The sequence below is a fragment of the Sturnus vulgaris genome, chromosome 20 (genome assembly GCF_052056855.1).
Source record: "Sturnus vulgaris isolate bStuVul1 chromosome 20, bStuVul1.hap1, whole genome shotgun sequence".
Classification (NCBI taxonomy): domain Eukaryota; kingdom Metazoa; phylum Chordata; class Aves; order Passeriformes; family Sturnidae; genus Sturnus; species Sturnus vulgaris.
In genome coordinates, this window is record NC_142262.1 from 4,078,063 (window position 1) to 4,100,535 (window position 22,473).

General features: G+C 46.5%; 1 long non-coding RNA gene across 1 annotated transcript; it reads right to left on the reverse strand.

Moving 5' to 3' along the window:
* Positions 1-3,912: 3,912 nt before the first annotated feature.
* On the reverse strand, positions 3,913-21,758 carry LOC148221553 (uncharacterized). The gene is made up of 2 exons (XR_015807751.1): positions 21,579-21,758; positions 3,913-5,488 (listed from the first exon to the last, which is right to left on the reverse strand). It is a non-coding gene; the product is annotated as an uncharacterized LOC148221553 (long non-coding RNA).
* Between the last annotated feature and the right edge of the window lie 715 nt (positions 21,759-22,473).

Genomic DNA, 22,473 nt, shown 5'->3' on the forward strand with positions numbered 1-22,473 from the left:
AAACTTGGTTTGATCTTTTGATAACCCTAAGAAATCTGTGTCTTATTTAAATACCATTTTGCCAGTACCTTTTCCCTGGGCAGTTCTCTGCCTGTGCACAGATCGTTAACAAGCGTTTGCTCCACACATTCCAGCGTGAGCTGCAGTCATTCCATGAGATGCTTCTGTTAGAGGCTTGTTGGGTTATTTATCAGTCCAGCACAGCCTTCATTGCCAGTTTGCTGCCAGCTGTTAACTATACAATAGCATTGGGAATAAAATCAGTTTTGGCTCTGCCAGTGGAGTTGGACATCATTCAGCTACCTGTTGACAAATGATGATTTGTTTAACAGCATAAACTATAACATTTTTGTAGCCGACAGTTTTCACCCTCCCTCCTCTGCAGCTGGTAAAAAAACCTGAGGAATTCCCAGAAGTTCCCCACTTGTGTCTTTTTCAAGTTTTCTTACAGCAATGCCTTGTATTGTCTCTGTGGAGGAAAAGACACCCTTGATGGGCAGAGCAGTGGAACAGGGCAGCTGCATTCCTTGGTGCCACTTGGCTGCTTGGTTGGGCTCTGAAGCAGCAGTGCCCACTGGACAGTTGGGCAGTAGGGATGCTCCAGGGCAAGCCAGAGGCCTGGAAACAAGCCAGGGTTTCTGTAAAGCGTGAATCACCCCGTGCAGGGCCGGGCACTGGGAATGGTGAGGGTGCTCTCTCGCAGCTCCACACATGGTTTCTATCTAAGCTTTGTTTCAGCTGGATCTTTCCCACTAACACATCCTTCTTTAACACCTTGGACTCATTTACTGCGGGGCTGTTTAGCAGCACAAATCAATTAAGTGCTGCAGAAACCCACTGAGACAGGGAGAGTTCCCTATCTCTGCTTCAGCCAGGGTGGGAGGCACGCAGAGGTTAAGCCTGTGCTTCTTGCCACACAGGGAGCGAGGGTGGAGCTCACCTCCTGTGTGGGTTTCAGCCCTCCCCAGCACCCTCAGAGACACTCACAGCTGCTCTGAGGGCCTTGGAGAGCTTCTCATCTGCCATCAAATAATCCGAGAACTGGAGAGTGCCAGCCCTGCTGCCATAGCCCACTGAGCCTGGCCAGGGAGCCCCACTGAACGGGGCTGAGCAGTGCTGAGGTGGCCAGCTGTGTCATGGAACAGGGACAGGGTGCACTGAGGGCCTCCAAGCTCACCTTCGTGTGTCTCACAGGTTTGTCCATCATGAAATTGCCTGTACCCACTGGGGAAATCACTGCTCAGTGGTTTAGCTGCCACTGGCCAGAGGGACGTGCAGGGGTTTAGGAAGCAGCAAAGTCACAAAATGTGAATAAGAACAGAGTCAGAAAAAATTAATGGCTTTAAAATAATCATTTGGTTGGTCTCGTTCCAAGTCTAGCACCAGCTCAGCATGCCAGGCAGAGCTCAGGAAGTGCCTTCTGGCTGCCGGCCCCATGGGAAGGGGATGCAGGGATGTGCCTCTGCTTCAGGCTGGGCTGGAGCTGCTCTCACACAGCACAGGCTTCAGGAACACGAGAGAGTAATTCAAGCCACATGATAAAGCTGATCCACACAATGAAGGAAGATAAAGCTGCACCAAGCAGTTCCTGCTCCTCATGGTGTCTCTCAGGAGGGCCTGAGGCGTAGGACATGCCCTCAGCTCACACTCATTAATCATGAGTGTGCCTTGCTCCCTGGCTATTTTAATCACTGTTGAAATACACACTCCTAAAAATGGTATTTGATTCCAATGCACATGATTTCCTTTGGCTTTCTTTCCTCCAATTATGTGCAAGCTGTAACTACTTGGAAGTCCACACATTGGGATCCATAGATTTGCTTCTCACCTGTCATGGAGCAAAAACCACTATGTACAACACATAACATAATATCCACGACACCAGACATAAATATCAGAATATTCTTGTAATGGGGCTGTGGTCTTAGTGTGGTACCAACCTGTCCTGTGCAATGGCACACTGGAAATGTCACTGGATCATCAGTCCTTCCCTGTTCCACTTTATTATGTAATGATTTAAAATGCCTCCTGTATATGCTGGCACTAATCTGGATGCAGTCTGCTGTCAGAGAAGTGAATGAATCATCAGAAGTGGATGAACTGGGAGTATATTTGTAAAGGTTAGGCTGTAGAAAACAGTAAGTCTTTAATTTTTCCTTTAAAAACGCTGAGCAAAAGTCACAGGAACTTTAAGGAGAAAACAAATTGCTCTTCCACAGCTTCAGAAGAGCAGCAGAGAGTCCTTGTACTGCTCAGCTTCTCTCATGAGGCAGATGAGCAGCCTGAGGAGTCTGGGGGTGCCTTCCTTTAAGTGCAGACTAAATGCATTGTGGCCAGCTCTATGAGCTTACTGGTACCCTAATTTACAAACTGGGTTGCTACAACTCCGAATTTCTCTGCACATTTTTTCTATGAGAGTGTTGCTATTGAGCTTAAAGAACCAGTCTGAGTCTACAGACAGAAAAAGTGAAGTTGACAGGAATATTGCCTTACAAATACGAGGAGCATTTTGCAGGTATACTAATCATCAGAGACCCTTTCAGTGTTTGTCACACTAAGCCAGGACATGGGCCCATGACACCAAGACAAATAGCCAAGAGGACTCCTCACAATTATAATGTGGGATTTAAATCATTACACCCAACAACATTATTTACCTGGGACATCACAACTGTTTTTCTTGTATCCTTAGTATTCAGGAAACAGCACATACTTTTTCTTTTTTTTTTAAGCTGCATATAAAGCAGCATCAACCTCAGTAATAAGAGGACTTTCTGTCTGTTGGGCTTCCAGGTTAAGAAGACAAATCCTGCTCCAATGACATAACAAACTTTTCAAACAAAGTTGCAGAGAAAGGCACAGTCATGCTGTTCTAGATCAGCTGATGAGTTTGTGTGCTGAACTCGGGACCCAGGGATGTCAGCTCACTTTACTGTAGGATTGTTTTGGTTTTTCTCTTTAAAAAGCATCAAGTATCAGCCTTTCAACCCCAGGCAATAAAAACTGGGCATCAGAACAGGCTCCAGCTCGTGTGAAGGTTGGCCCAGCCATCCCACTGAAGTTGTAGTTTCTTTCCCACCAACTCCAGCAAATGTTCACTTGGTAAAACATGACTACTTCTGGTCCAGTTAAAAAGACAAAGCCCAGTGACCACCTGCTAAAGGTAAAGGTTCCTTGAAGGCTTGGATTTATTAAGTCTTGCTGAAAATCAAATGTTTAAACTGACAAAAGTTTGCCTAAGTAACTCTATTTCCTCTGTGAAGTAGCTATTTATTCATCACAAACTAGAGCAAAGTACCACAGGGCTTCAATAAAAGAAATCAATAAATTTGCCTGCAAAATGTATTTCCTGCTCTAATTTTATTCCACATATGTGTCTGACATACAATTTCAGTTTGATTGAACGTGCCACATTAAACTGTTCTGGACAGGAGCTGTGCACTGAAAGCAGCTGATAACAGGGCAAGGTGTTTCAGCAAGGGTCCCCTGCAGTGAGACTCTCTGCAGGCATTAACAGAATTACTTGTACTTGAAGAGAAATTTCTTTTTTTTTTTCTTTTCCCTGTTGGGATCTCACCCTGCACTCTTTGCTCTCTGCTGCCTTGGGTCAGTTCTTTGTGGGCAGTGGTCACTGTGTGACCAATCCAGATGCTCTGTACCTTCCAAGGATGGGCAAAGTAGCATCATTGGTGGCTCAGGTTAAGTACATTGGCTGTTACCTGTTTTTCAGAGAAAAAATGGTGTACATGTGAGGACCAGGGTGTTTTATTTCAGCAGGATCTGTTTTCATGTTCATGATGCTTAGCACAGACAAGGCAACTGGAAGGAAGTCTGGGGCAGTGTTTAACAGCAGTAGAAGCTGAGGGCATCACCTGAGACTGAGTCTGAAAAAAAACCATAATTGCCTGCATGTACTTTCCAAAACACATTTATTTTAGGTATTTCTGCTTTTTTTCAAGCTATAATGGAGGTGCTAAGTGACACTAAACTTTAAAAAGAAAGAAAATTCAGTCTAGTCAGATTTGTTCTTCAACTCTTAGTGGCTTAGTGTGAGCACTAAGAAATGGACTTGGGTCTGCTGACAATGTCCTCAGGTGTTATAGAGGGACCAGCAGGGCTGGATCCCACTGCAGGATGTGCACAAGGGATCCTGCATCTGAGCCCCTGGCCATGTACCAAGTGACCCTGCAGACTCCACTGCACCAACCCTCCTCTGTGACAGGCAGTGTGGCAACTGGGGGAGCTGCTTTAGGAACAGATCTGACAAAAACAGCCCCAAGCCACGGTGCTCTCCTATTCTCCACGTGCAGTCACTCACATGAAGGGTTTTGTCCACAGAGGCCAGGATAAGCAGGCAGCTTGCAGCTTGCCACAAGGAACAAGATACAAGGTTATAAAGCCCTGGAACAGCTTCTCAGACATTTCTATAGGCAGAGTTCCCACAATACATTAAAAAAATCCATTCATCAGGGCCTGGGCTGCAGGATGAACTGCAGGAGTTGCTCTGTGAACATCCTCTGTTAGAAGTTCTGACTTGTCCTTCTGACCTTAAAATCCATGGGTGAGTTCTCTTCACAGTGGCAAAGCTGAAGAAGGAAGAAGCTGGGGAGGCATATTCCAGTATTTCAGGGCAAAAAAAGTGTTTATTTTAACATATAAATATTTAAGGTGTTGATACTAAAGATAAAAATTCTTACAGAAACTCATCCAAAATAGTTACAAACCCCCATTCCTGATCCTCCTGTTTCCATCACAAAGAATATTCCACAGTAGTAGAGTGTTGCTTTGCAGCCTGTTAGCAGAAGAGGTGATTGGGTCAGTTGACTTGTAGGTGTCAGAATCAGAACAGATTAAACTAATTCCATCCACCTATCTTGCCAAGGAAACATTCAAGCCCTTTCATCTTGTTTCAGTATCCCAAGAAGACAGGAGAGTTGCTGGATACAAAAATCCTTGTGGAGAGGAGCAGCGGATCTGGGGTTTCCTGGGATGAGGCAGTCTCAGAAATCAAAAGTGTCAAAGCAGGAAGTCCTGACACAAACAATTCCAAAAGTGTCACATTCCTGGAATCAGCTGGCACGAAGGACATTCCTGGACAGTTTTGTGGGGCCTTGAGCAGCCCAGGTTTCTTTGTTCCCTGTGGGTTGAACAGTATCCATCCTTCACTGATAGTGGTGCCTTCCTTGTGCCCATTGTCTGTCTTATCTGTCACACAGTCACTGGGACAAGGATTGTCCTTTAGGACTTGCTTACACAGCAGCTGCAGTAGCTGTGGCTGGCTATTGACTCCGTGTCAGGATGGCTCCATGTGAACACTCATTCCACAGCCACGGGATCAGCTCCTGGTTCATACCATACCTTAAGTGGAGCAGCCTCAGTGTGTCAGTGTCCCTTACAAAGTTAAGCCAGACCTGGGACTCAGCTCAGGGTTTCTAGTCACTTCTCCTTTATAAAGAATTCAGCTTTAAGAAAAGCAGTTGAAATGCTCCTGAGAATGACAAATAACAAATGAGTAAATCTTGCTCCAGAGCCATAAAACCCAATTAAAAAAAAAAAAAAAAAAAAAAAGCATGCACTCCTAATCTATTGGCATAGGCATATAAAGCAGAATTAATTGATAATCGTATCAATTAATTGGTAAAAATGCTAAAAGCCATAAACAAAGCCTTTTCAGAAAGGTAATGAATAAGTAATCCACACAGACAATGTGAAAGGACTGCTGCTGCTGTGGGGCCAGGGAGCCATTAATTTGTCTATCCATACCCCTAGAGTTATTAAAGGATAAAAGCTTTGAACATTGCTGCAGAGTTCAATGAAAATAAAAACTTCTACTCAGCATACAGAAGCTCTCAGAAATGCAAATAAAGTATTAGAATGCATAAAGTTGGCAAATAATTGAATTTTAACAAATTGCTTCTTTGCACACAATTAGTTAATCTGAGATGTGAGAGCAGGAATGAAGCTCAGAGAAAGATGCTGTGGATGACCAGAGACCTGCAATGAGTTTGCTGAAAGAAGAGTAAAACAGAATTGGGAGGGGAGGAATGATTTGGGTAAGGGCTCTTTCTGTGGGCTTGGGGTGCATCTCTCTAGTTGCATTTATTTCTGGTGGGGGGAAAATGTCAGACAGACACAAGAGGGAGGGAAAGCACTCAGCTTGTTTAATTTCCCCGTCTTTGTGTTCCAGTTCTCATGCCCTGAGCATCATAAGAAGCACACACTCCACACCACCATCTCCTTTTAGTTCCACTCCAACAGAAACACTGTCCCCAGCCTGACACCCTGCTCCGACCTGCCAGCCCTTCTCCTCCAGGGCTGCCTGCCCTCGAGCTTTCCTTCCAGGCCTCCCCATGCCACAGTTGACTATTGCAAGAACAATAAGGATTTTTAGGGGCATTATGACTGGGTTAGTAAAACACAGCTGCCCCTGAAAGTCCCTCATTTTTCTTGCTGCCGCTCAGTCGGTCCCCAGGAGGGCAGGGTCTGTCAGGGTCTGTTCTCTCCAGCGTGGCACAGCAGCTCTGCTGATGTGCCCAGCAGTGCCCCAGCCCCAGCCCACACCCCAGGGGAAGGTGGGCAACTGCTTTGCCATCCCTGTGGGCTCCCCCTAAGTGAATGCTGTGCTGGGTTTCAGTGTAACGCCAGATGGCTCGTCTGTCACTCGCAGGGATGCCACCAAAAGGAGCCTGGCACAGCTCGCTGCAGGCAGCCTGGAACACCCCAGCCACAGGATTGCCTTGTCCTGCAGGTACTCCATGTTCTGGCACCCAGGTGAGCAGTGGGCTTTGCTCAGGGGAAGTGGAGACCCCAGGGCTGACCGGCCCCACACATCCCACACCGGGTCATAACCTGCAACCCCAGGGGCACGTGGAGCTCCCCAGGGCACTCGCAGCACCCAGGCCCCAGCAGGAAAGCTCACACCCAATCTGCAGCAGCAGCTGCCTTCATCAATAAAGCTGAGATTTTTAGGGAATTACTTCTGATTTCTTAACAATTTTCAGCTAAAGTAATATCTGAAGAACATCTATACATTTCCAACTACAAAGGGGCTAAGTATTTGCCTAGGAATTTGCAACCCTCATTTGCACATCCTCATGGAAATCCCAGCCCAGCCCTGCATGTTCTCAGAGCAAGGAGTAACACTTTGGTTTTAATTGATCAGTATTTTTATGGCAGTGGACTCAACAGAAACTACAGGCAGATTCCCACAATTCTGCTCTGTTGTTTCCCCATGAATTCTGCCTGTAGAGAGCTGGGGTGCCCCCCATCCCATAATGGGCTTGCCCTTGAGAAGGACTTTGTGACATGCTCAAGGACTTCCAGGAGAGTTTATGTCAAAGCAGGGAACCCCCTAAGCACTCTAAGGGCTTTTCTTCCTTTCCTTCCCCATGCATCAATGGGTGCCTCAGCAAGGGACCCTTTGCCAGCATCACATTTGCAGTGCTGCCATTCACACAAGCCATCTCCAGGCAGCTGGTGTGACCAGGGATGCTTGGGGAGTCACAAAGGTCCCAGCCCTGTGCCACACAAGACAAATATCCTCACCCATCCCACATGTGATGACACTCCATGGTAACAGACAACCTGGCATCCAAAACCCCCAGAGACCCTCTCAGAACTGCACAGAGCTACACCTTATTTGCATTTACAATTTCTTCTGTAAGTCAACTGAAAGCAAACCCTATGCCCTGATTTGGTAATAAAACATGAGCCATGATTCGGATCCAAATGTTATTTGCATCTTTGAGAAAGTTACAACAGCAGTGTAACAATAATAATAAAAAAAAGGCAGAAGCCCTCTAAATGCTAATGACATTGGTGTCCTAAATGAAGCATAAAAGCCAGAGCCCGTGAGAAGCAGAGCATGAGTCAGAGCATCAGCAGTCCCACACTGAAAGCAGCACTCCTGACTGCTTCATTCATTTAAGGAATCAATTCTTTTGGAATGAGCATCAAGTAGTTTTTAGGACTAAAATGAAAATGAGATGCATGTTGTTATTATTATTTTCAAAAGTTTGGGGTTTTTTTCTTCTTGGTTTGACAATAAACAACTCTATGTAGTTGAGGGGAGCCCCAGGCAGGACCAGGTCCCTGCAGCACTGGCTGCTGTACCACCATGGAAAAAAATCTGATGAGCCCCTGCCCCAGAGAGAGAGCACAACCTCCCCGGCAGCCAGGACCCCACCATGGGCAGGCAGGGCAGACCCAGGGCACAGAAAAGCAGGTAACTGGAGTTGTTGCAGCCTGGACAGGCTGTCTCACCCCCAATTTTATTTTACTGGCATTGGGTGATTGGCAGAATTGAGTGAGGATGGGTATGTGCTGAAGGGGAACGCCCTCCACAGAGGCTTTGCAAGTTCCCTCTTGGACTGCAAAGCCAGCACAAGGCTGTGCCCAACAAGAAGAGTGAATATTGCCTAAGCTGCTCTTGGCTCCCTGCTGCCCCTGTCCCATTTCTAGATAAAGCACAATCAGATTCTGATGATCAAAGCACACATCTCTAGGTTACACTGATGTTAACTCAAATTATTTTTGTTGTGCTGTATCTGAAACTTAGAAAATGCAAGAGCAGAACAAAACCAAAGTGAAGGTAGAAAATTATTGCAGTTTTTAGAATTCTTCCAGCTTTAGTCATGGAAGGGGATTGTTAGAAACGGACAAAAGGCTGTTTCCCTTAATTTTTTTAAGTGTGAATTTTGTCTTGACAGTTTCCTTTCAGAAACAAAAATTGAAAACAAATTGTCCCATACACAAAACAAAGGGACAGATCCTCAGCTGGAATGGACTGGTATTAGCAAGTGAGTAACACCCACTCACAGGAGAGGTTCTGAGCCTTTTAAACAGCAGCTGCCGATCCTGCTGTGCCCGGACAAGAGCTTCAGCCTCCGGGTTTAGATGGCAGCAGTGCTGGCTCTACATAGCTTGGAAAAGACGAAGGGCTGCCTTCAGAGCGGCTGAAAGCACACCAGGGCTCTGAGGACTCCGGGACTGTACACTCCCCAAACTTGGAGCTGGCTCCAGGTGCATGAGCCAGTGGACACAACAGCAAGAGAGCAACCCGTACCAGCATGGCCCTGAAACTGATGAGCTGCTTTGGAGAAACGCTGGCAAAACTTCCAGAAACCATTACATGGGGGGGTTTGCTTTCTGGAACAAGGCATGGCTCTGATGTCTCTCAAAATCAAGATCACCATCTTGAAAATTACAGGAGCAGTCCCCAAAGAAGTATTAACTGTACAGCACAAAAGGAATACACAGTGAAAACCGTGAGCCATCCTGGCCAGTCCTGCCCCTGTCCCTTATCCACAAAAAATTAAAAATACACACATGAGGAGAATTCAGGAAGTGTCTCACTTTGCCAACTACCAGACCATGTCCCCATTGTCATTGTCTCCAGCAGAGCTGCCCAGATGAGCTCCTGTCCAGGAGAGCCAGTGCCTGGGGGAGCTGCCTGGGACCCCAGAGTGCAGGAACACTTGAGCACTAGTGGAGGAGCACCCATCCTCTGGGGCTGACAAGAGGTGGGTTTGAACACCTCCTCTCTCTTTACAATCCTCATTTTGGAGGATCACCTTTTTTTCTCCCACTCCCAACATCAGCAGAGGAGCTGGAAAGTCAGTTATTTTTAGGAGATGGTACATTTAGGCTCTCTTCATCTTGACTGGATCCCTTTGAAAATGGCAAGGTTGGATAATCAAACACATTACACAGACTTTCCATGGAGGCTGCTTTGCAAACGAGCCTCCCACCATTCAGATAGCCAGGCGCCAATATTTCAAAGAGTAACTTTTAATGCTGCCCTGGTTTGCCTCAGCGTGGTGACCTCACTAGCATTTATACACAGCACCTTGGAGAACAAGCAGATTGAAGCAGCTGACTTTAAGTATATAAAATAAAACAATTAGTCATCAACAAGCTACTAGAGGCTGCCACATTACACTCATCTGGAGTGGCAAGAGACCATGACCTGGCTCAGGCTGGCAAAGAAGATGGCAAATCTCCTGTGTGTGTGGGCAAAACACACCCAGAGCAGCTCAGGTGGGAGCTCGCTGCTGTCATGACTGACACATCAAACTGGCTGGTACCAGGACAGGGAGAGCAAGGGACAACAGCAGAACAGTAGAAGAAAAATGCCAGGGGAGGAGCTGTGGCTGGAAGAGGCTCCATGTTTCCTAGCAGATTAACCAGGGCATGGCCAACCAGCCCAGTCCAGCCACTGCTGTTCTGTTAAAGTCTCCAAAAGAAGAGGGGAAAGGGGACACATCCAAACAGCCTCTTGATAATGGTCTATTGCTCATGCTGAGTTTCAGACAAAGTCCAGGACTGGCTGGAGGAGTCCCAGCCACAGTTCTGCCCAGCTATCACTGGCTGGTGGGTTCAGTAGGGCAGCTGTAAGCCAAGGCTCTGGCCCCAGCAGTGCTGGAGCAGCTGGAGAGGGCTGGAGGGGGGTAGGATAATGACCAGCAGTGCCTGTGTGCCTGCTGGCTCCAGGGGAGTGTGTTCCCACAGAGCCCTACCCAGGCTGATCACTGACAGGAGCAGCAGCCACACTGCTGGCCTTGACCTGCCCCCAGTGCCCAACCCACCTCAACCCTGAGCAGTGAGTTAAGAGAGAAGCTGCCAGCAAGAGGCTGCCCAGGCTGGGATCTGCTGGTCTGCCCAGGGAAGCAAAGAATTATAGGAGAGTAGCAGGGAATTACCGAGCAAAAGGGTTTTTAAAATAATTTCACTTTAAACAAAACTGACGCAGCATTACCATAAAGTAAATGGCCACACCTTGCTACTTACTCGGGTTTGCTGACAAGACCAGCTTGTCCGTAGCTATTCAAATCTAACAAGTTCTGGGTGCCTAACTCACTCTTTTAAGCTCATTTTCAAACTCCAGCCAAAAATCACTTTCTGATTCACCACTTTCTCACAGGCACAGTATTATTCAGAGAATGCCTGCAGGCAGGTACTGTGCTGTACAAAGTACACAAGCACAAGTTTAATTACTCTGTGGACAAGGGATGTGATTAATTGTATGCTTTAAGTTAAGCATGTGCTTAAGCATGCTACTGACCTGGAGCTTTAAGTAGATCTATCAGGTGTTCTGGTGCTCTCCATTAACCAGTTCTTTGAGGTCAAATGAGTGGAAAGATTACAAGAATACTCCTGTGCTCATACACTCGAAAGAATTTACATAAAGCCCAGTTGCTGACTTCTTAAAAAATTACAAATTTGGACTTACTCTCCCCATTTTTGCACCAACACTGATTATGAGCATTACAATACTATGTATATGGTCAGAATGTATGAGCATTAAAACATGAGCTAATTATTGTCATTTACAAGCTTTTAAAAAGCATTTGGCTTAGTTTTTTACTTTGCCTGGATACTGCTTCAGGTAAGAACTCAGATTAATTTCATTTGCACACTTCGTGAATTAGTTCCCTTATGTCTGGGCTGTGTACAAAGTCCTAAAAAAAAATGTGGAGCATTTAATTAAAACTATTGCCCCTGCTAGCAGTGGACTCATCGCATGGAAGAAGTCAAGCATAAAATGTGCATCAGCTATGGGTGGTCACGTAAATCCACATTTCATTAGCCACAGCTTACATGATCCTGAGGACTTTTCTCACTGCGCTTTTCCACCTTTCCAGCTAAGGCTTATTCTTACCTCATAATAATTTAGGGAGGTCAAATTGTGCCTATTCCCTGGGGAGGAGCAAGTAGAGAAGACTGGGACCTGAAAGCTCCACTTTTTTTTATTTAAAGACACAACTGTATGGCCAGAGCCACTCCTCGAGGCAGGCGTGTGACCCGTGTGCAGTGCCAGCATCCCAAGGGCAGGGAACACCCACGCCCAGCTACACCCACCAGCAGTGACATTTCACAGGGGCAAGCCAAGAGACTTCCACTGGAGCAAAGCATGTGCAAATCAATTTTCAACACGCGAGGGAGAGCACAGAGGGTTTGGTTACAAGCTCGGAGGCACGTGCCTCTGAAGGGAGCCTTCTTTGAGGAAGTAAACAGATACAATAATTGATAAATGTTTTGGCTTCGCCTCATCGCTAATCCCATCACATGCTGTTCCTTGCCAGCAGATTCATGAAAAGTGTCTGTTTTGGATACTGGGGTACAACAGAGAAGAGAAAAAATCCACAGTTCCAAGAGAGCCGGCTGAGCCCAGGTGCACTCACTCTTCCTGAAGCACTACTACATTGACCTCAAGCTTTTAAACTATATTGCTCTCTGCTTAAGATGTAAGCCAGCATGTTTTGTTGTAAGTTTAAGCTTTTCTTTTTGGTACTAAATGCAGTAAAATCTTGCACAGAAAATGAAGTTTACATTACTAAGAATCCCAGACTTAGTGCTGGAGGTGTGGAAGAATTTACATGACTTTTCCCTCTCATTTCAGCATTACTTCTTATGGGTAACTCTGAAATGTTTTTTTCAAAGGGAGCAGATTGCCCAGTACAGGTTCATAACCACTGGTTACTGTGGAGAATGCCCACTGGTTTTGGGGTCCAACTCTATATATCCAGAAGCCTCTCACAGCAGCAAGTCACAGCACAACCCCGCTCATTTGCTGAATGTCATTAATTCAACTAGACAGGATTTGGCAACATGAAGCTGAGCTAGGTGTCCTTAAAATTGCTATTAGTTTAGAGCCATAAGAATAGGTTAAAAAACCCCAATTCACTTGCCATAGAGATTGAAAGAAAGCCACAGCAACATTCAGACCATCTGGATGCTGTAGGCACATCCTGCTGCTGGTGCCCACCCACCAGTCCCCTGCTACAGAAGGAGCTTCTCATCTTCAAGTTTTAGACCTCTCACACCAAAGCCATCAAGCAAATCTAAGAGTTAACTGAAATATGTGGTTAAAACCTTTCCATTTGCATCAGTTGCTGGGGAGCCTTCACATCTGTGACTCAAAACTGATTGTACAAACTTCCTGATTAGTGGGGGGTAAGAGCTGTCTCCCAGCCTCCAGTATTAACTGGCCCTGTGAGACACCCTGACCCTGGAGCCATCTCCCCTTTCCTCTGCCTTGGGGGGAAGTCCAGACCGAGGACTCACTGTTTAGACTGATGAAGTTAACTGAACCCCATACTGGGTGAATTACAAACCATTTTGCCAAATACTTCTAATGAGACACTGCAGTGAGAATGAGGTGTTATCAGTTAATGCTTTACAAGTGTCCAGGTTCATGACTGCCCTTCAGTACTGCATGGGGCACAAGAAATGCTTGGCAAAAGGGAAAATTCTATCCCTTTAAAAATACTTTTAATGAACAAGAGGCTTCTGGCTGTCAGGTAATAGCTCAGCAGTGCTTCTTACATTCAAAGCCATGCCTGGAATAGTGAAGTAACAGCAAATTTCATTTCAAGTAAAATCTTTACTTGCTGTGGAAATCATTCAGGTGAGAGACTGTTTCTGGAGGCTGTATTGGGATGTACTACATTTCTTTCACCTGGAATAAAGTGTTTCCTTCCGGGTGTGAATTTACTCAAGCGGGACAGGGGACAAGAGAGGAAGAGCTCAGCCTGGTGACTGGTTCTGTTCACCTCCCGTGAACTGCACAGGCAGCACAAGATCCTGAGCACAGGTTTTAAAGAAACCCTTATGTTTGCAGCCCAGCAGGCCAGAGCTTCAGGGGTTACAACTGCATCCACACCATCCCACAGCACAGCTCATCCTTCAGAGGTATTTTCAAGCACTGAAACGCTGTTTGCTGCCTGCAAACAACTGACCGTAATGTGGCATTAATGTAACACTGATAGCTGACCAGTTATAAAATATTTCTGTTTGGAAAACACACTTCAAAGTTATAGAAGGTTTGAAAGCATCAGAATTTTCCAACAGTTCTGAGTATAGTGCTATAAAATGATAGTGTGCTCGTGACTGTTAGTCTGAAAACATTACCCGTCACCAAAATTAGAGCACGGGACAAATCCTGGGCTGGTGCAGATCAGGAGATCTCTGCTGGCTTACAGGAGATGTTTTATTTAGCACTGGGCACACCTGCTGTTTCTTTGGAGAGCTGTAAATTCATTCTGTGATGCAGCCACATCTACAATCCAAATTTATGTATTTTAAGACAAAACTATCAAATGTTTTGAAATTAAATTGCAGTTTGTGTTCTTTTTGAAGGCAATAATACCTTAAAAATATAAAGCAGCTGAAACTTTATGTAACTAGTATTACATAACACCTTAAACTGGCTCATAAGCATTTTCCTTACTTTGGATTTATTGCATTTTTTGGGGGGGCATGTGAAACAACTCGCTATACAAGTGCAGTTACTCACACGGGGCTGGGCTGTGGGGAGGGGAAAGAGTTCACTCTGATGGAAATTTCAAAGTGAGAAACTTACTGCTGTGTTTGCAAAGAAACACTGTCAGAAAAAAAAAGTTTCACTATTTCTCACTGCCCTTGATGGCCATTGATACAAAAATTAAATGAAGCCCTGGAAGGGGGCTAGAGGTAGCAATAGTTCTAAAGGCTGACTGCACACAGACCCTCCGACTGCACTGAGCATTAATGCCATAAATACGTGTGAATGTTCTCATTCAGGCTGTAATTTATTCCCCAAGGAGATGCAAAACTAGCTCAAATATGCTGCAAGAGAACCAAACTCTTCCAATGAAGCGAGTGCAGTATGTGAATTCTGGAGCTAAATTTAGGCTGGGACTTGGAGTAAAGTAATTCTAATCTCAAAGTAGCACTTTGAGTTGCAGTAACAAACACCGTGCAAAGATTCAGGGAAGTTCTGCTCCTTTGTTACAATCTATTGTACATGACATTTGGGGAAGTCTTTACTGACTCAGATTTAAGAAATTCAGCTTAAGTTACTCAGCTGAATTTTATTGTTCAGTGAAATTGTTTGAAACCCTCTTCATTTAGGTTGTTTCTAAAATGTGGATTCAGACTAGTTTTGGGGTGTGTACAGCAGCAGACATTCTAAACATATTGAAAGCCTGATGCAAAACACCATTAACTGTAGTGCTGATTAATCCACAAGATGGAAAAAATGGATACTGTAAATATCTGATTAAAGTTTTTTTTCCAAAAGACTTTTTCTTTTGGTGTTATGGTCCAAGGTAAATTAAAATGGGCGAGCTTATTTGTGATTAAGCACCTTTCTGTTTCTTGCTCTGTACAACTGTTATTTGCATGGGAATGTTTTCCTTCTTCAGAAATACTTCCTTCAAAATTAACAGATGAAGTCACAATTATACAAAATATCGCTGTAGTCAAAGCAGATTTTTAAATAAAAAATACTTTAAATGCAACCGAGACTTCAAGTCTTCTACAGTATCCTTCAAGTGTAAAATACACCTATAATGCAAGAATTGAGGAAACCTTTATCTTTCTTTCAAAAATCAAAATAGCACTTACAGTTTTTAATCAAGCACATTTTAACCTAACTACATTCAAATTTTTTATGAAACAATCTCTCATTTCATACAAGATTTTTCATGCATATTCTGGCTCCAAAGCTCCAAATCAGTTTGCCACAACTTGTTTCACTGGAATTCATCAAAAGACTAAAAAGCCAAAAGTGCCAAGGAGCTGAGTTCTGGCTGCAGCAGAAACTGTCCAACCAATCCCTGCAGCCTGGAAAGCCCCAGTTCTCAGAATTAGCTGATGCTTTAAACAAGAGATCATAATCAAAATCATGATTCCTGACAAAGTCTCAATATTTCACTCTATAAATTCTTAATTCATTTTCCAGCCATTTGTAGGTTACTGCTGGCTCCACCCTCTCATATATCAGCAATTGCTGCTGCTCTTAAAGAAAATTCCACTTTGGGGAAATGTGATATTATTCCAGATGTTTCAGTCTATGGCAGTTCTGCCTAACCCAACCTGATCGTTGCTCTGTAATGCAGCTGAGTCTTGAACAGCTTCTGGAATTTATTCCTTAAACTACTGCACTTGCATATTTGAATTTAACCCTACCGACAGTCATATACTCAAAAGCCCTGTTCTTTGTAACAACAGAGGCACCCCTAAAGAGTTTTTTTCCAAAACCATAAAACCATGACTAATTTTAGCAGGCCTTTGGGCCACTGTAGATTAGTTCCTACAGCCTGCTGATTGAATTAAAGTGTTTTAAATTGAGTTCCTCACCATACTTTAAAAGTTGTCATGCAGAGAGATTTTGTTGAATCTAATCTGCTTTCAAATTTTATAGTTTGAGGAAATTCCATACTTGGAACGGGAAAAGAAAAGAAAAAAAGGAAAGTGCATTTATAGAGATTCAAACCAATTGCAAGAACTGGAATGTCACTATTTTCTTTCGTCAGAGTTCACCAGGAAAAGGATGGGAAGAGATTCTGCCCTGCCTTCAGCCATCCAGGACTGACCCTTTCAGCAGACTGGACAGTTCAGGTGATGACTGCTCCTCAGAATCCCACCTGGAGCAGGGGGCATTACTCCATGGGCCAACATCTGCCCACCACTAGCCACATTCTGCACAGTGACTGCCTGAGCAGGACTCCAAAGCCTTGGTCAGGTGGGATGCTTTGTAATTAAAATAATAATAATAATAATATCATTAATTACAACGTCGGGCATGATCTAAGTGTCACAACTCCAGGCCTGGACCTATAAATGGTGTCACTAACAAATCTGTATTGAGAAAACACTGAAATCCTGCAAATGTGGGCACATCATTCAACCACATGGGTGAATGGGACACAGGGACACAGTGAAGGACTTTCTCCCAAAATTCACAAAGAACAAAGGCCTGTTGCCTGCTGCCATAGAAGGGAAAACCCAACGCCTAAGCCTCATAAACTGACAGACCATCAAGATCCAAATAAAATTCAGGAAGTCTATCCAAAATCAAATCTACCAAGCAATATCTTGGTAATATTTTGATTCTTCAGTTAAATAACTATACCATGAATCCAAAGCCCATGAGTTGAGAAGGGGAAGCTGTCCCCACACCAGCATCACCCTGGCTCATTTTCTTCAATCTGCAGCCACATTATTTCTTTTCCACACTGCTGCTGGCTCACACCAAGGTCCACACAAACACCCAGGCTGGTGATGGGATCTGAAAGAGGTGGTCTGCTCCCAGCAAGGAAGGGTTTCCCTACCCCAGCAATCAGACACTCCCCTCTTCGGGATCTGGGCAGTTGTAACCCTCCTGGTAGCACCATCACATAGACCCTCCTTTTTCTTACTTGCTCCCCAGAGGAATCAAGCCCAGGAGAAACCCCTCTACCAAGCAAGGATCACACTGGCAAAAGGAGACAGCAAAGTGCTTTGGGAAAGTCACGCAGGTGCCACCAATTTACCTTTGACAGGGATGTCACTCAGACTGTGGCAAGGAGCCAAAGGCCCAGAGGTGTGTCCCTACCTGTGGGCCAGCACCAGCCATCCTGCAGCCTCTTCCAGGCTCTCCTCCCCTCTTCCCCTCCCCTCTGGGACCTGGCACTTTTGGGTCCTCAGGAAGGGAAGTGATGAAATCATCAGGAGCTGGAAGGATTTTCTCAAGTAGGCCAGCAGTGGGAACAGAGAAGCACATTCCCTTCCCGGTCTGGTTTGCCTGTGTGTGCTGAAGAGCTGGCCTGGAGCACAGCCTGAGCTCGGCATTTGCCATCTGCAGAGACAGCCAAGAGCGAGGGAAAAGTGCCTGCAAGCTGGGCACACACTCACTGCTCCACTCCTGTGAGCTTCAGTCCTCTCTAAGGGTGCAAGGCTCTGACACAAGCACGTCCAGGATTCTGTGAAACGTCTGTACTGAACAATACAGCAGATCCCAGGCACGATCTGACTCCAACCTGCCCCTGACTGCACATATCTGTAACCCAGACAGCACAGGCTTGCTCTGCTCTGTGCCCTCCTGCAACTTAAAATACAGCTCTGGCTCGAAGGTCTCTATTTGCAAACATAGAGGAACAGTGGTTCTTAAATTGCAGGCAAACATTTGACTTCACTCAGGGCAATTCAAAGAATATCCTGCACAAACCCCACCCTTCTGCCTGACAACTCAAACCTTAATGCCTAGATAGTTTTCTTTCAGGCCTTATCACAGATAAAATATGGCCTTTTTTTTTTTTTTTCCTGAAGGAGTAAAACCTGCCAAATATTTACCAACTCTTTCAGAAGGCTGAAAATGTCACCCCTACAGTGTAATAAACTTCTCCGGAAAGGCCCTGATAAATAGAAAGCCTTGCTGTACTGCCCAGAACTAGTTTAGTGTGGCCTAAGTATTGCCAAGTCTGACTGACAAAGAAAGCATATTTGTACACACAGAAAGATTAGCAAGAGAGGCATAAAGTTTATAAGTGAAAATAAAACAAAGCCCCATTATTAACCGGGGAGGGGGGAATAATTGAATCTGCATCCCAGAGAGCACAGAACATTATGAAAGCCTCAGAGCTAAAACAATAATTTAAGAGCTTGTCCACAACTTGCAGCAGAAGCTTGAACCATCTTCTTTAGCATTTGGAAAGTGCTAAACCATGGTCTACCCCCAACCCAGCTTCAGAGCAATATTATTTAAAAATAAAATATTTTTACTTGGTAATTTGACCCACAAAAAGTCATTTGGGGCATGAGGGAATGTTCCCTTCCAGCCTGAACTTTAATTCAGAGAGAATGTTTAAACTCCACAGTGTAAACCAGATGCTGGGAAGTACATCTGCATTGTACTGTATGTTCTTTGGGGCACAGACAGAAGTTGGAAAGTGCCTGTCAATACAGTGTATGTGGCTACGATCTAAATAATCCTAATAATGTAGATGAATGGAGAAAAACCCACATTCCCAGTACCAGCCAGTCTGTCAACAGAGTTCTCGCAGCTACAGACAACTATATCCACACTACAAACAGATGAGCATTGCTTTAAAAATGTGTCCTTTCACCTTGGCAAATGCCATTAAGAAAAATCTAAAAGTGACTAGGGAGCTGGAAGCTCAAAGGTACACATTTAACAAGCCTTGGTGACCATAAAATGCTGAGCGCTCACTCTCTACAGAAGCCAAGCTTCCACTGAATCTTGACTGGTGCACTCAAATGAAAAGGCAGTAACTCAAATTATGCTGTATAATGCTCCAAAATAGGTTTCAGGGGGACAAAACTTGCCAGAGCAACTTAAAGGCAGGAAGAAATCAATTGTTGCTGGGAAAAAAAAGAATCCCGATTATATTAAACCTGACAAAAGCTAAACTCGGCTGTTTACCCAGCTTAACAAAGAACAGCACAGTTAAGAAACTCTCATATGAAAGGGAAAACTTCACTTTAGCCCACCAGTAAGTCCAGGAGCCCGACCAGCAACACAACCAACCTCCACAAAAATCACTGCTTGCCAGAGACGCCTAACAAGCTGCACAAGTTGGAAGGAGCGGGCTGAGGAGGCACAGGAATCTGCTCCCCGTCCCCCTTTCACACCATCAGGTTTTAATGTTAATGATACGGCTCCGCGTGCCTAAAGTATTTTTACACTATGCTCGTCTTCTTGTAGCACTGCCTTGTTCCAGGGCAGATGATTAGAATCAGATTTCTGTGATTTCACTGCAGATTAATTTCGTTCAGGGCTACAGATCTGCAGGGAGAAGAGGGCTGCAAACAGGGCGGCAGAGTGGGCTCCAAGGGGTTCTCTCCTAAGTGGGTAACAGTATCTTCGCATTTACTCCGTACTTCCACGTAGTTTTCCTTTTTGTGGCCACTAGACCGAGTTCTTTGGAAAAACAAGCATATAGGGAAAAGAAATGTGCAAAAAGTTTTCCTTGAAATTTTGGTTTCAAAGAAAGCTCCCAACTAGAAGATGTTCATGAAGAGAACAGGCCCAAGTAAGACCTGACTGCATCCACTGTCCCCCGAGTTAAAAGAAGCACCTGAGGGACCACACAGGTCCACACATAGGAGATAATTCTGATCTCTCAAGGTCTGTATGTCCTGACATGTGCCAGAGCAATAGCTATTAATACACGTTAGTGTGCTGCACACAAGTGTTGGGATATAAACGGCTGAAGGAGAAAAAAATATGCAGAGGTTCGTAACAGCATTTCTAAATTTCTCCTAATTGCGAAAGAAATAACATTGTTATTTTTCATGGGTAATGGCTACAAAAAATTGTCCTGAAAATTGAGTTTGTTTGTAAAAATTTCATGGGAACAGGGCATAAAAGTTGTGTGAGTCTGCGTACACACACACAGAATGTAGACTCCTGCAATGCTACATTATACAGAAAATGAAATTCTAAGTGGCTCAAAGAAACACACAGGAAGATTTTAATTTTCCATTTGCTTTTATAGACCTTAGCCATGAGAATACTGTTGCCACTTGGCCTTTTTCTTTACTGGAGGTCAATATCATTGACTTTTTACAAGAGAGAAGTAAAAGCATCTCTACATAAATAAAAAAATTCTGAGGACACTCAAAATAATTCTAAGAACTCAAAATGTAATGTAACATAATGCAGAAGGGCACAGAAGTTATAAATATGACGCTATACAAGCCAAGAGTAATATATACACTCGGAGTTGTATATACACCGTGCCCAAAGAAGGAGCACAAACCAGTGTCTGCAGACGTGCAGTGTGCCGAAGCAAAATCCGACAAATAATAAGAAACTCCGAAATGCCGGGTGGTAAAAACGCTTAGGTGAGTAAGAGGAGAATTCCCGGGAATTCTCCCGGGAGAATGGATGTGACTGTACGGATGTGACTAGATTTATTTTAGAAGAAAGAAAGAAAAAAAAAAGGAAAAAGGAAAAAGAAAACAGATGTGTTTTTTGAAAGTGAAAGCGGAGGGAAGGATGCACATGGTCCTGCGGGAGCGAAACCGAGCGCTCGCCCCGCGCCAAGGCAGGACCGGGCACAGCCGGTCCGGGCCGCCGCGGAGCCGCGGGGATGGCCGCCAGCACCGGTAGGACGCGCACGTTTAAGGCCCTTTCCGAGGCAGAAGAATACAAAATGCACTTACGGTTCGCGGAGAACCAGCTCCGTCCTCTGCCCGCGGCCAGCCGGGGCACTCGCCAGCCCCAGCGCCGGGCAAGCCGCGGTCCCCGAGGGAGCCCGAGCAGCGCCCGCCGTGCCCGCGACCCGACCCGCCCGAGCCGGGCCCCGCGTCCCGCCCGAGCGGCCCCGGGCAGCGCCGGCGCTGCCGCCGCGCTCCGTCTTCGCCCGCTGCGCGCCCGGCAGGTCCCGGGAGCCGAGAACTGGGACTTTGTAGGCCAGTTGAAGACACGAACCTCTCATCTCGCCCGCAAAGACCCAGCCCTCAGCTCGCCCATCAGGCGCAGGCGGCCACTGCTCACCGCTATCTTTAATGGAACCCCTTTTTCTGGCCGGTGCCCACCGCCAGCGCAGAGCCCCCGCCCCGGGGCCATCGGGGACCCCGCCGGAGCGGGATCATTCCCCCCGCCGGGGGAGGCAGCGATCCGTGCCGCCCCCTCCCCGAACTTGAGAGCTGTCCCGGTCCCGGCTCCAGCCCCGCACCTCGGGCCGGGCCCCGACGCCCATCGTGACTCGGCAGCGCCGATCCCGATCCCGCTCCTGCGGGAACTTCGTGCGCGGAGAGGCGAGAGCGATAACACCAAACGGACAGAAAATCCCGAGCCTCTCCGTTACCTGCTCTGAGTAGGGGGGGCACTGGAAAGGGGCTCACGGGCCCCCGCGGCCGCCTCCCCGCCCAGAGCCGCAGGTCCTCGGGAATCCGCACGGGAAGGGCTCGGGCTGAGCTACAGCCGAGCGGGGAGCGGCGGAGGGTGGGCGGCCGCGCTCCCCTCTCCTGCCTCCCGCAGCCCGGTGGCTCGCAGACGGGTATTTAAGCCGTTATTGATCACGGTGGGTTTTTCCCTACCTTTCCTCTTTGCCCTTGCAAAAGGCAAAAAATAAAAAATAAATAAATAAAACGCGTTGCCACAAGGGACGTTGCAACATTTCTCTCGGCTTTTCAAACGCGGCGTTTGCCCCAGCGAGATTGAAGTGTCCCGACACAAGAGCACCAGAGAAGTAGGGGAAAGACGGAAAAAATACCAAAACCACCCAAAAGCAGAAGGGAAAAAAAACCCCATTAGTTAAAAAAAGCCAAAATCCAACACCCAAAGCCATCAAACCGGAGAGAGACGAGCTGCTCCGTGCAGCGTTGCGGTCCCGGGCGGCGGGGCTCCCGTCCGGCGCAGACACGCGTCCCTCAAAAGTTCGCTCCACGTGTTGCGGCCGCGTCCCGCGAGGGTCGGCGCGGCCCGGCGCACCGGCGCGGTGCGGGCTCGCTCCGCCGGTCCCGCGCCGTTTAAGGAAGCGGCCAGTCCCCACCCCTGCGCCGGGCAGCTCCCGCCGCAGCCCGGCCCGGCTGCTCCGGCAGCTCTGCCGGGCTGCCCTCCCCACCCGCTGCCCTCCGCGACGCCCTGCCGGCACGGCCGGCCCCGCACGGGGCAGGCGGAGGGTCCGCGGTCCGGAGCGGCCGCCGCGCCCCGCGCAGCCCCGGCCGCTCCCGCCCTTCCCCGCGCTCCTCCCGCCGGGG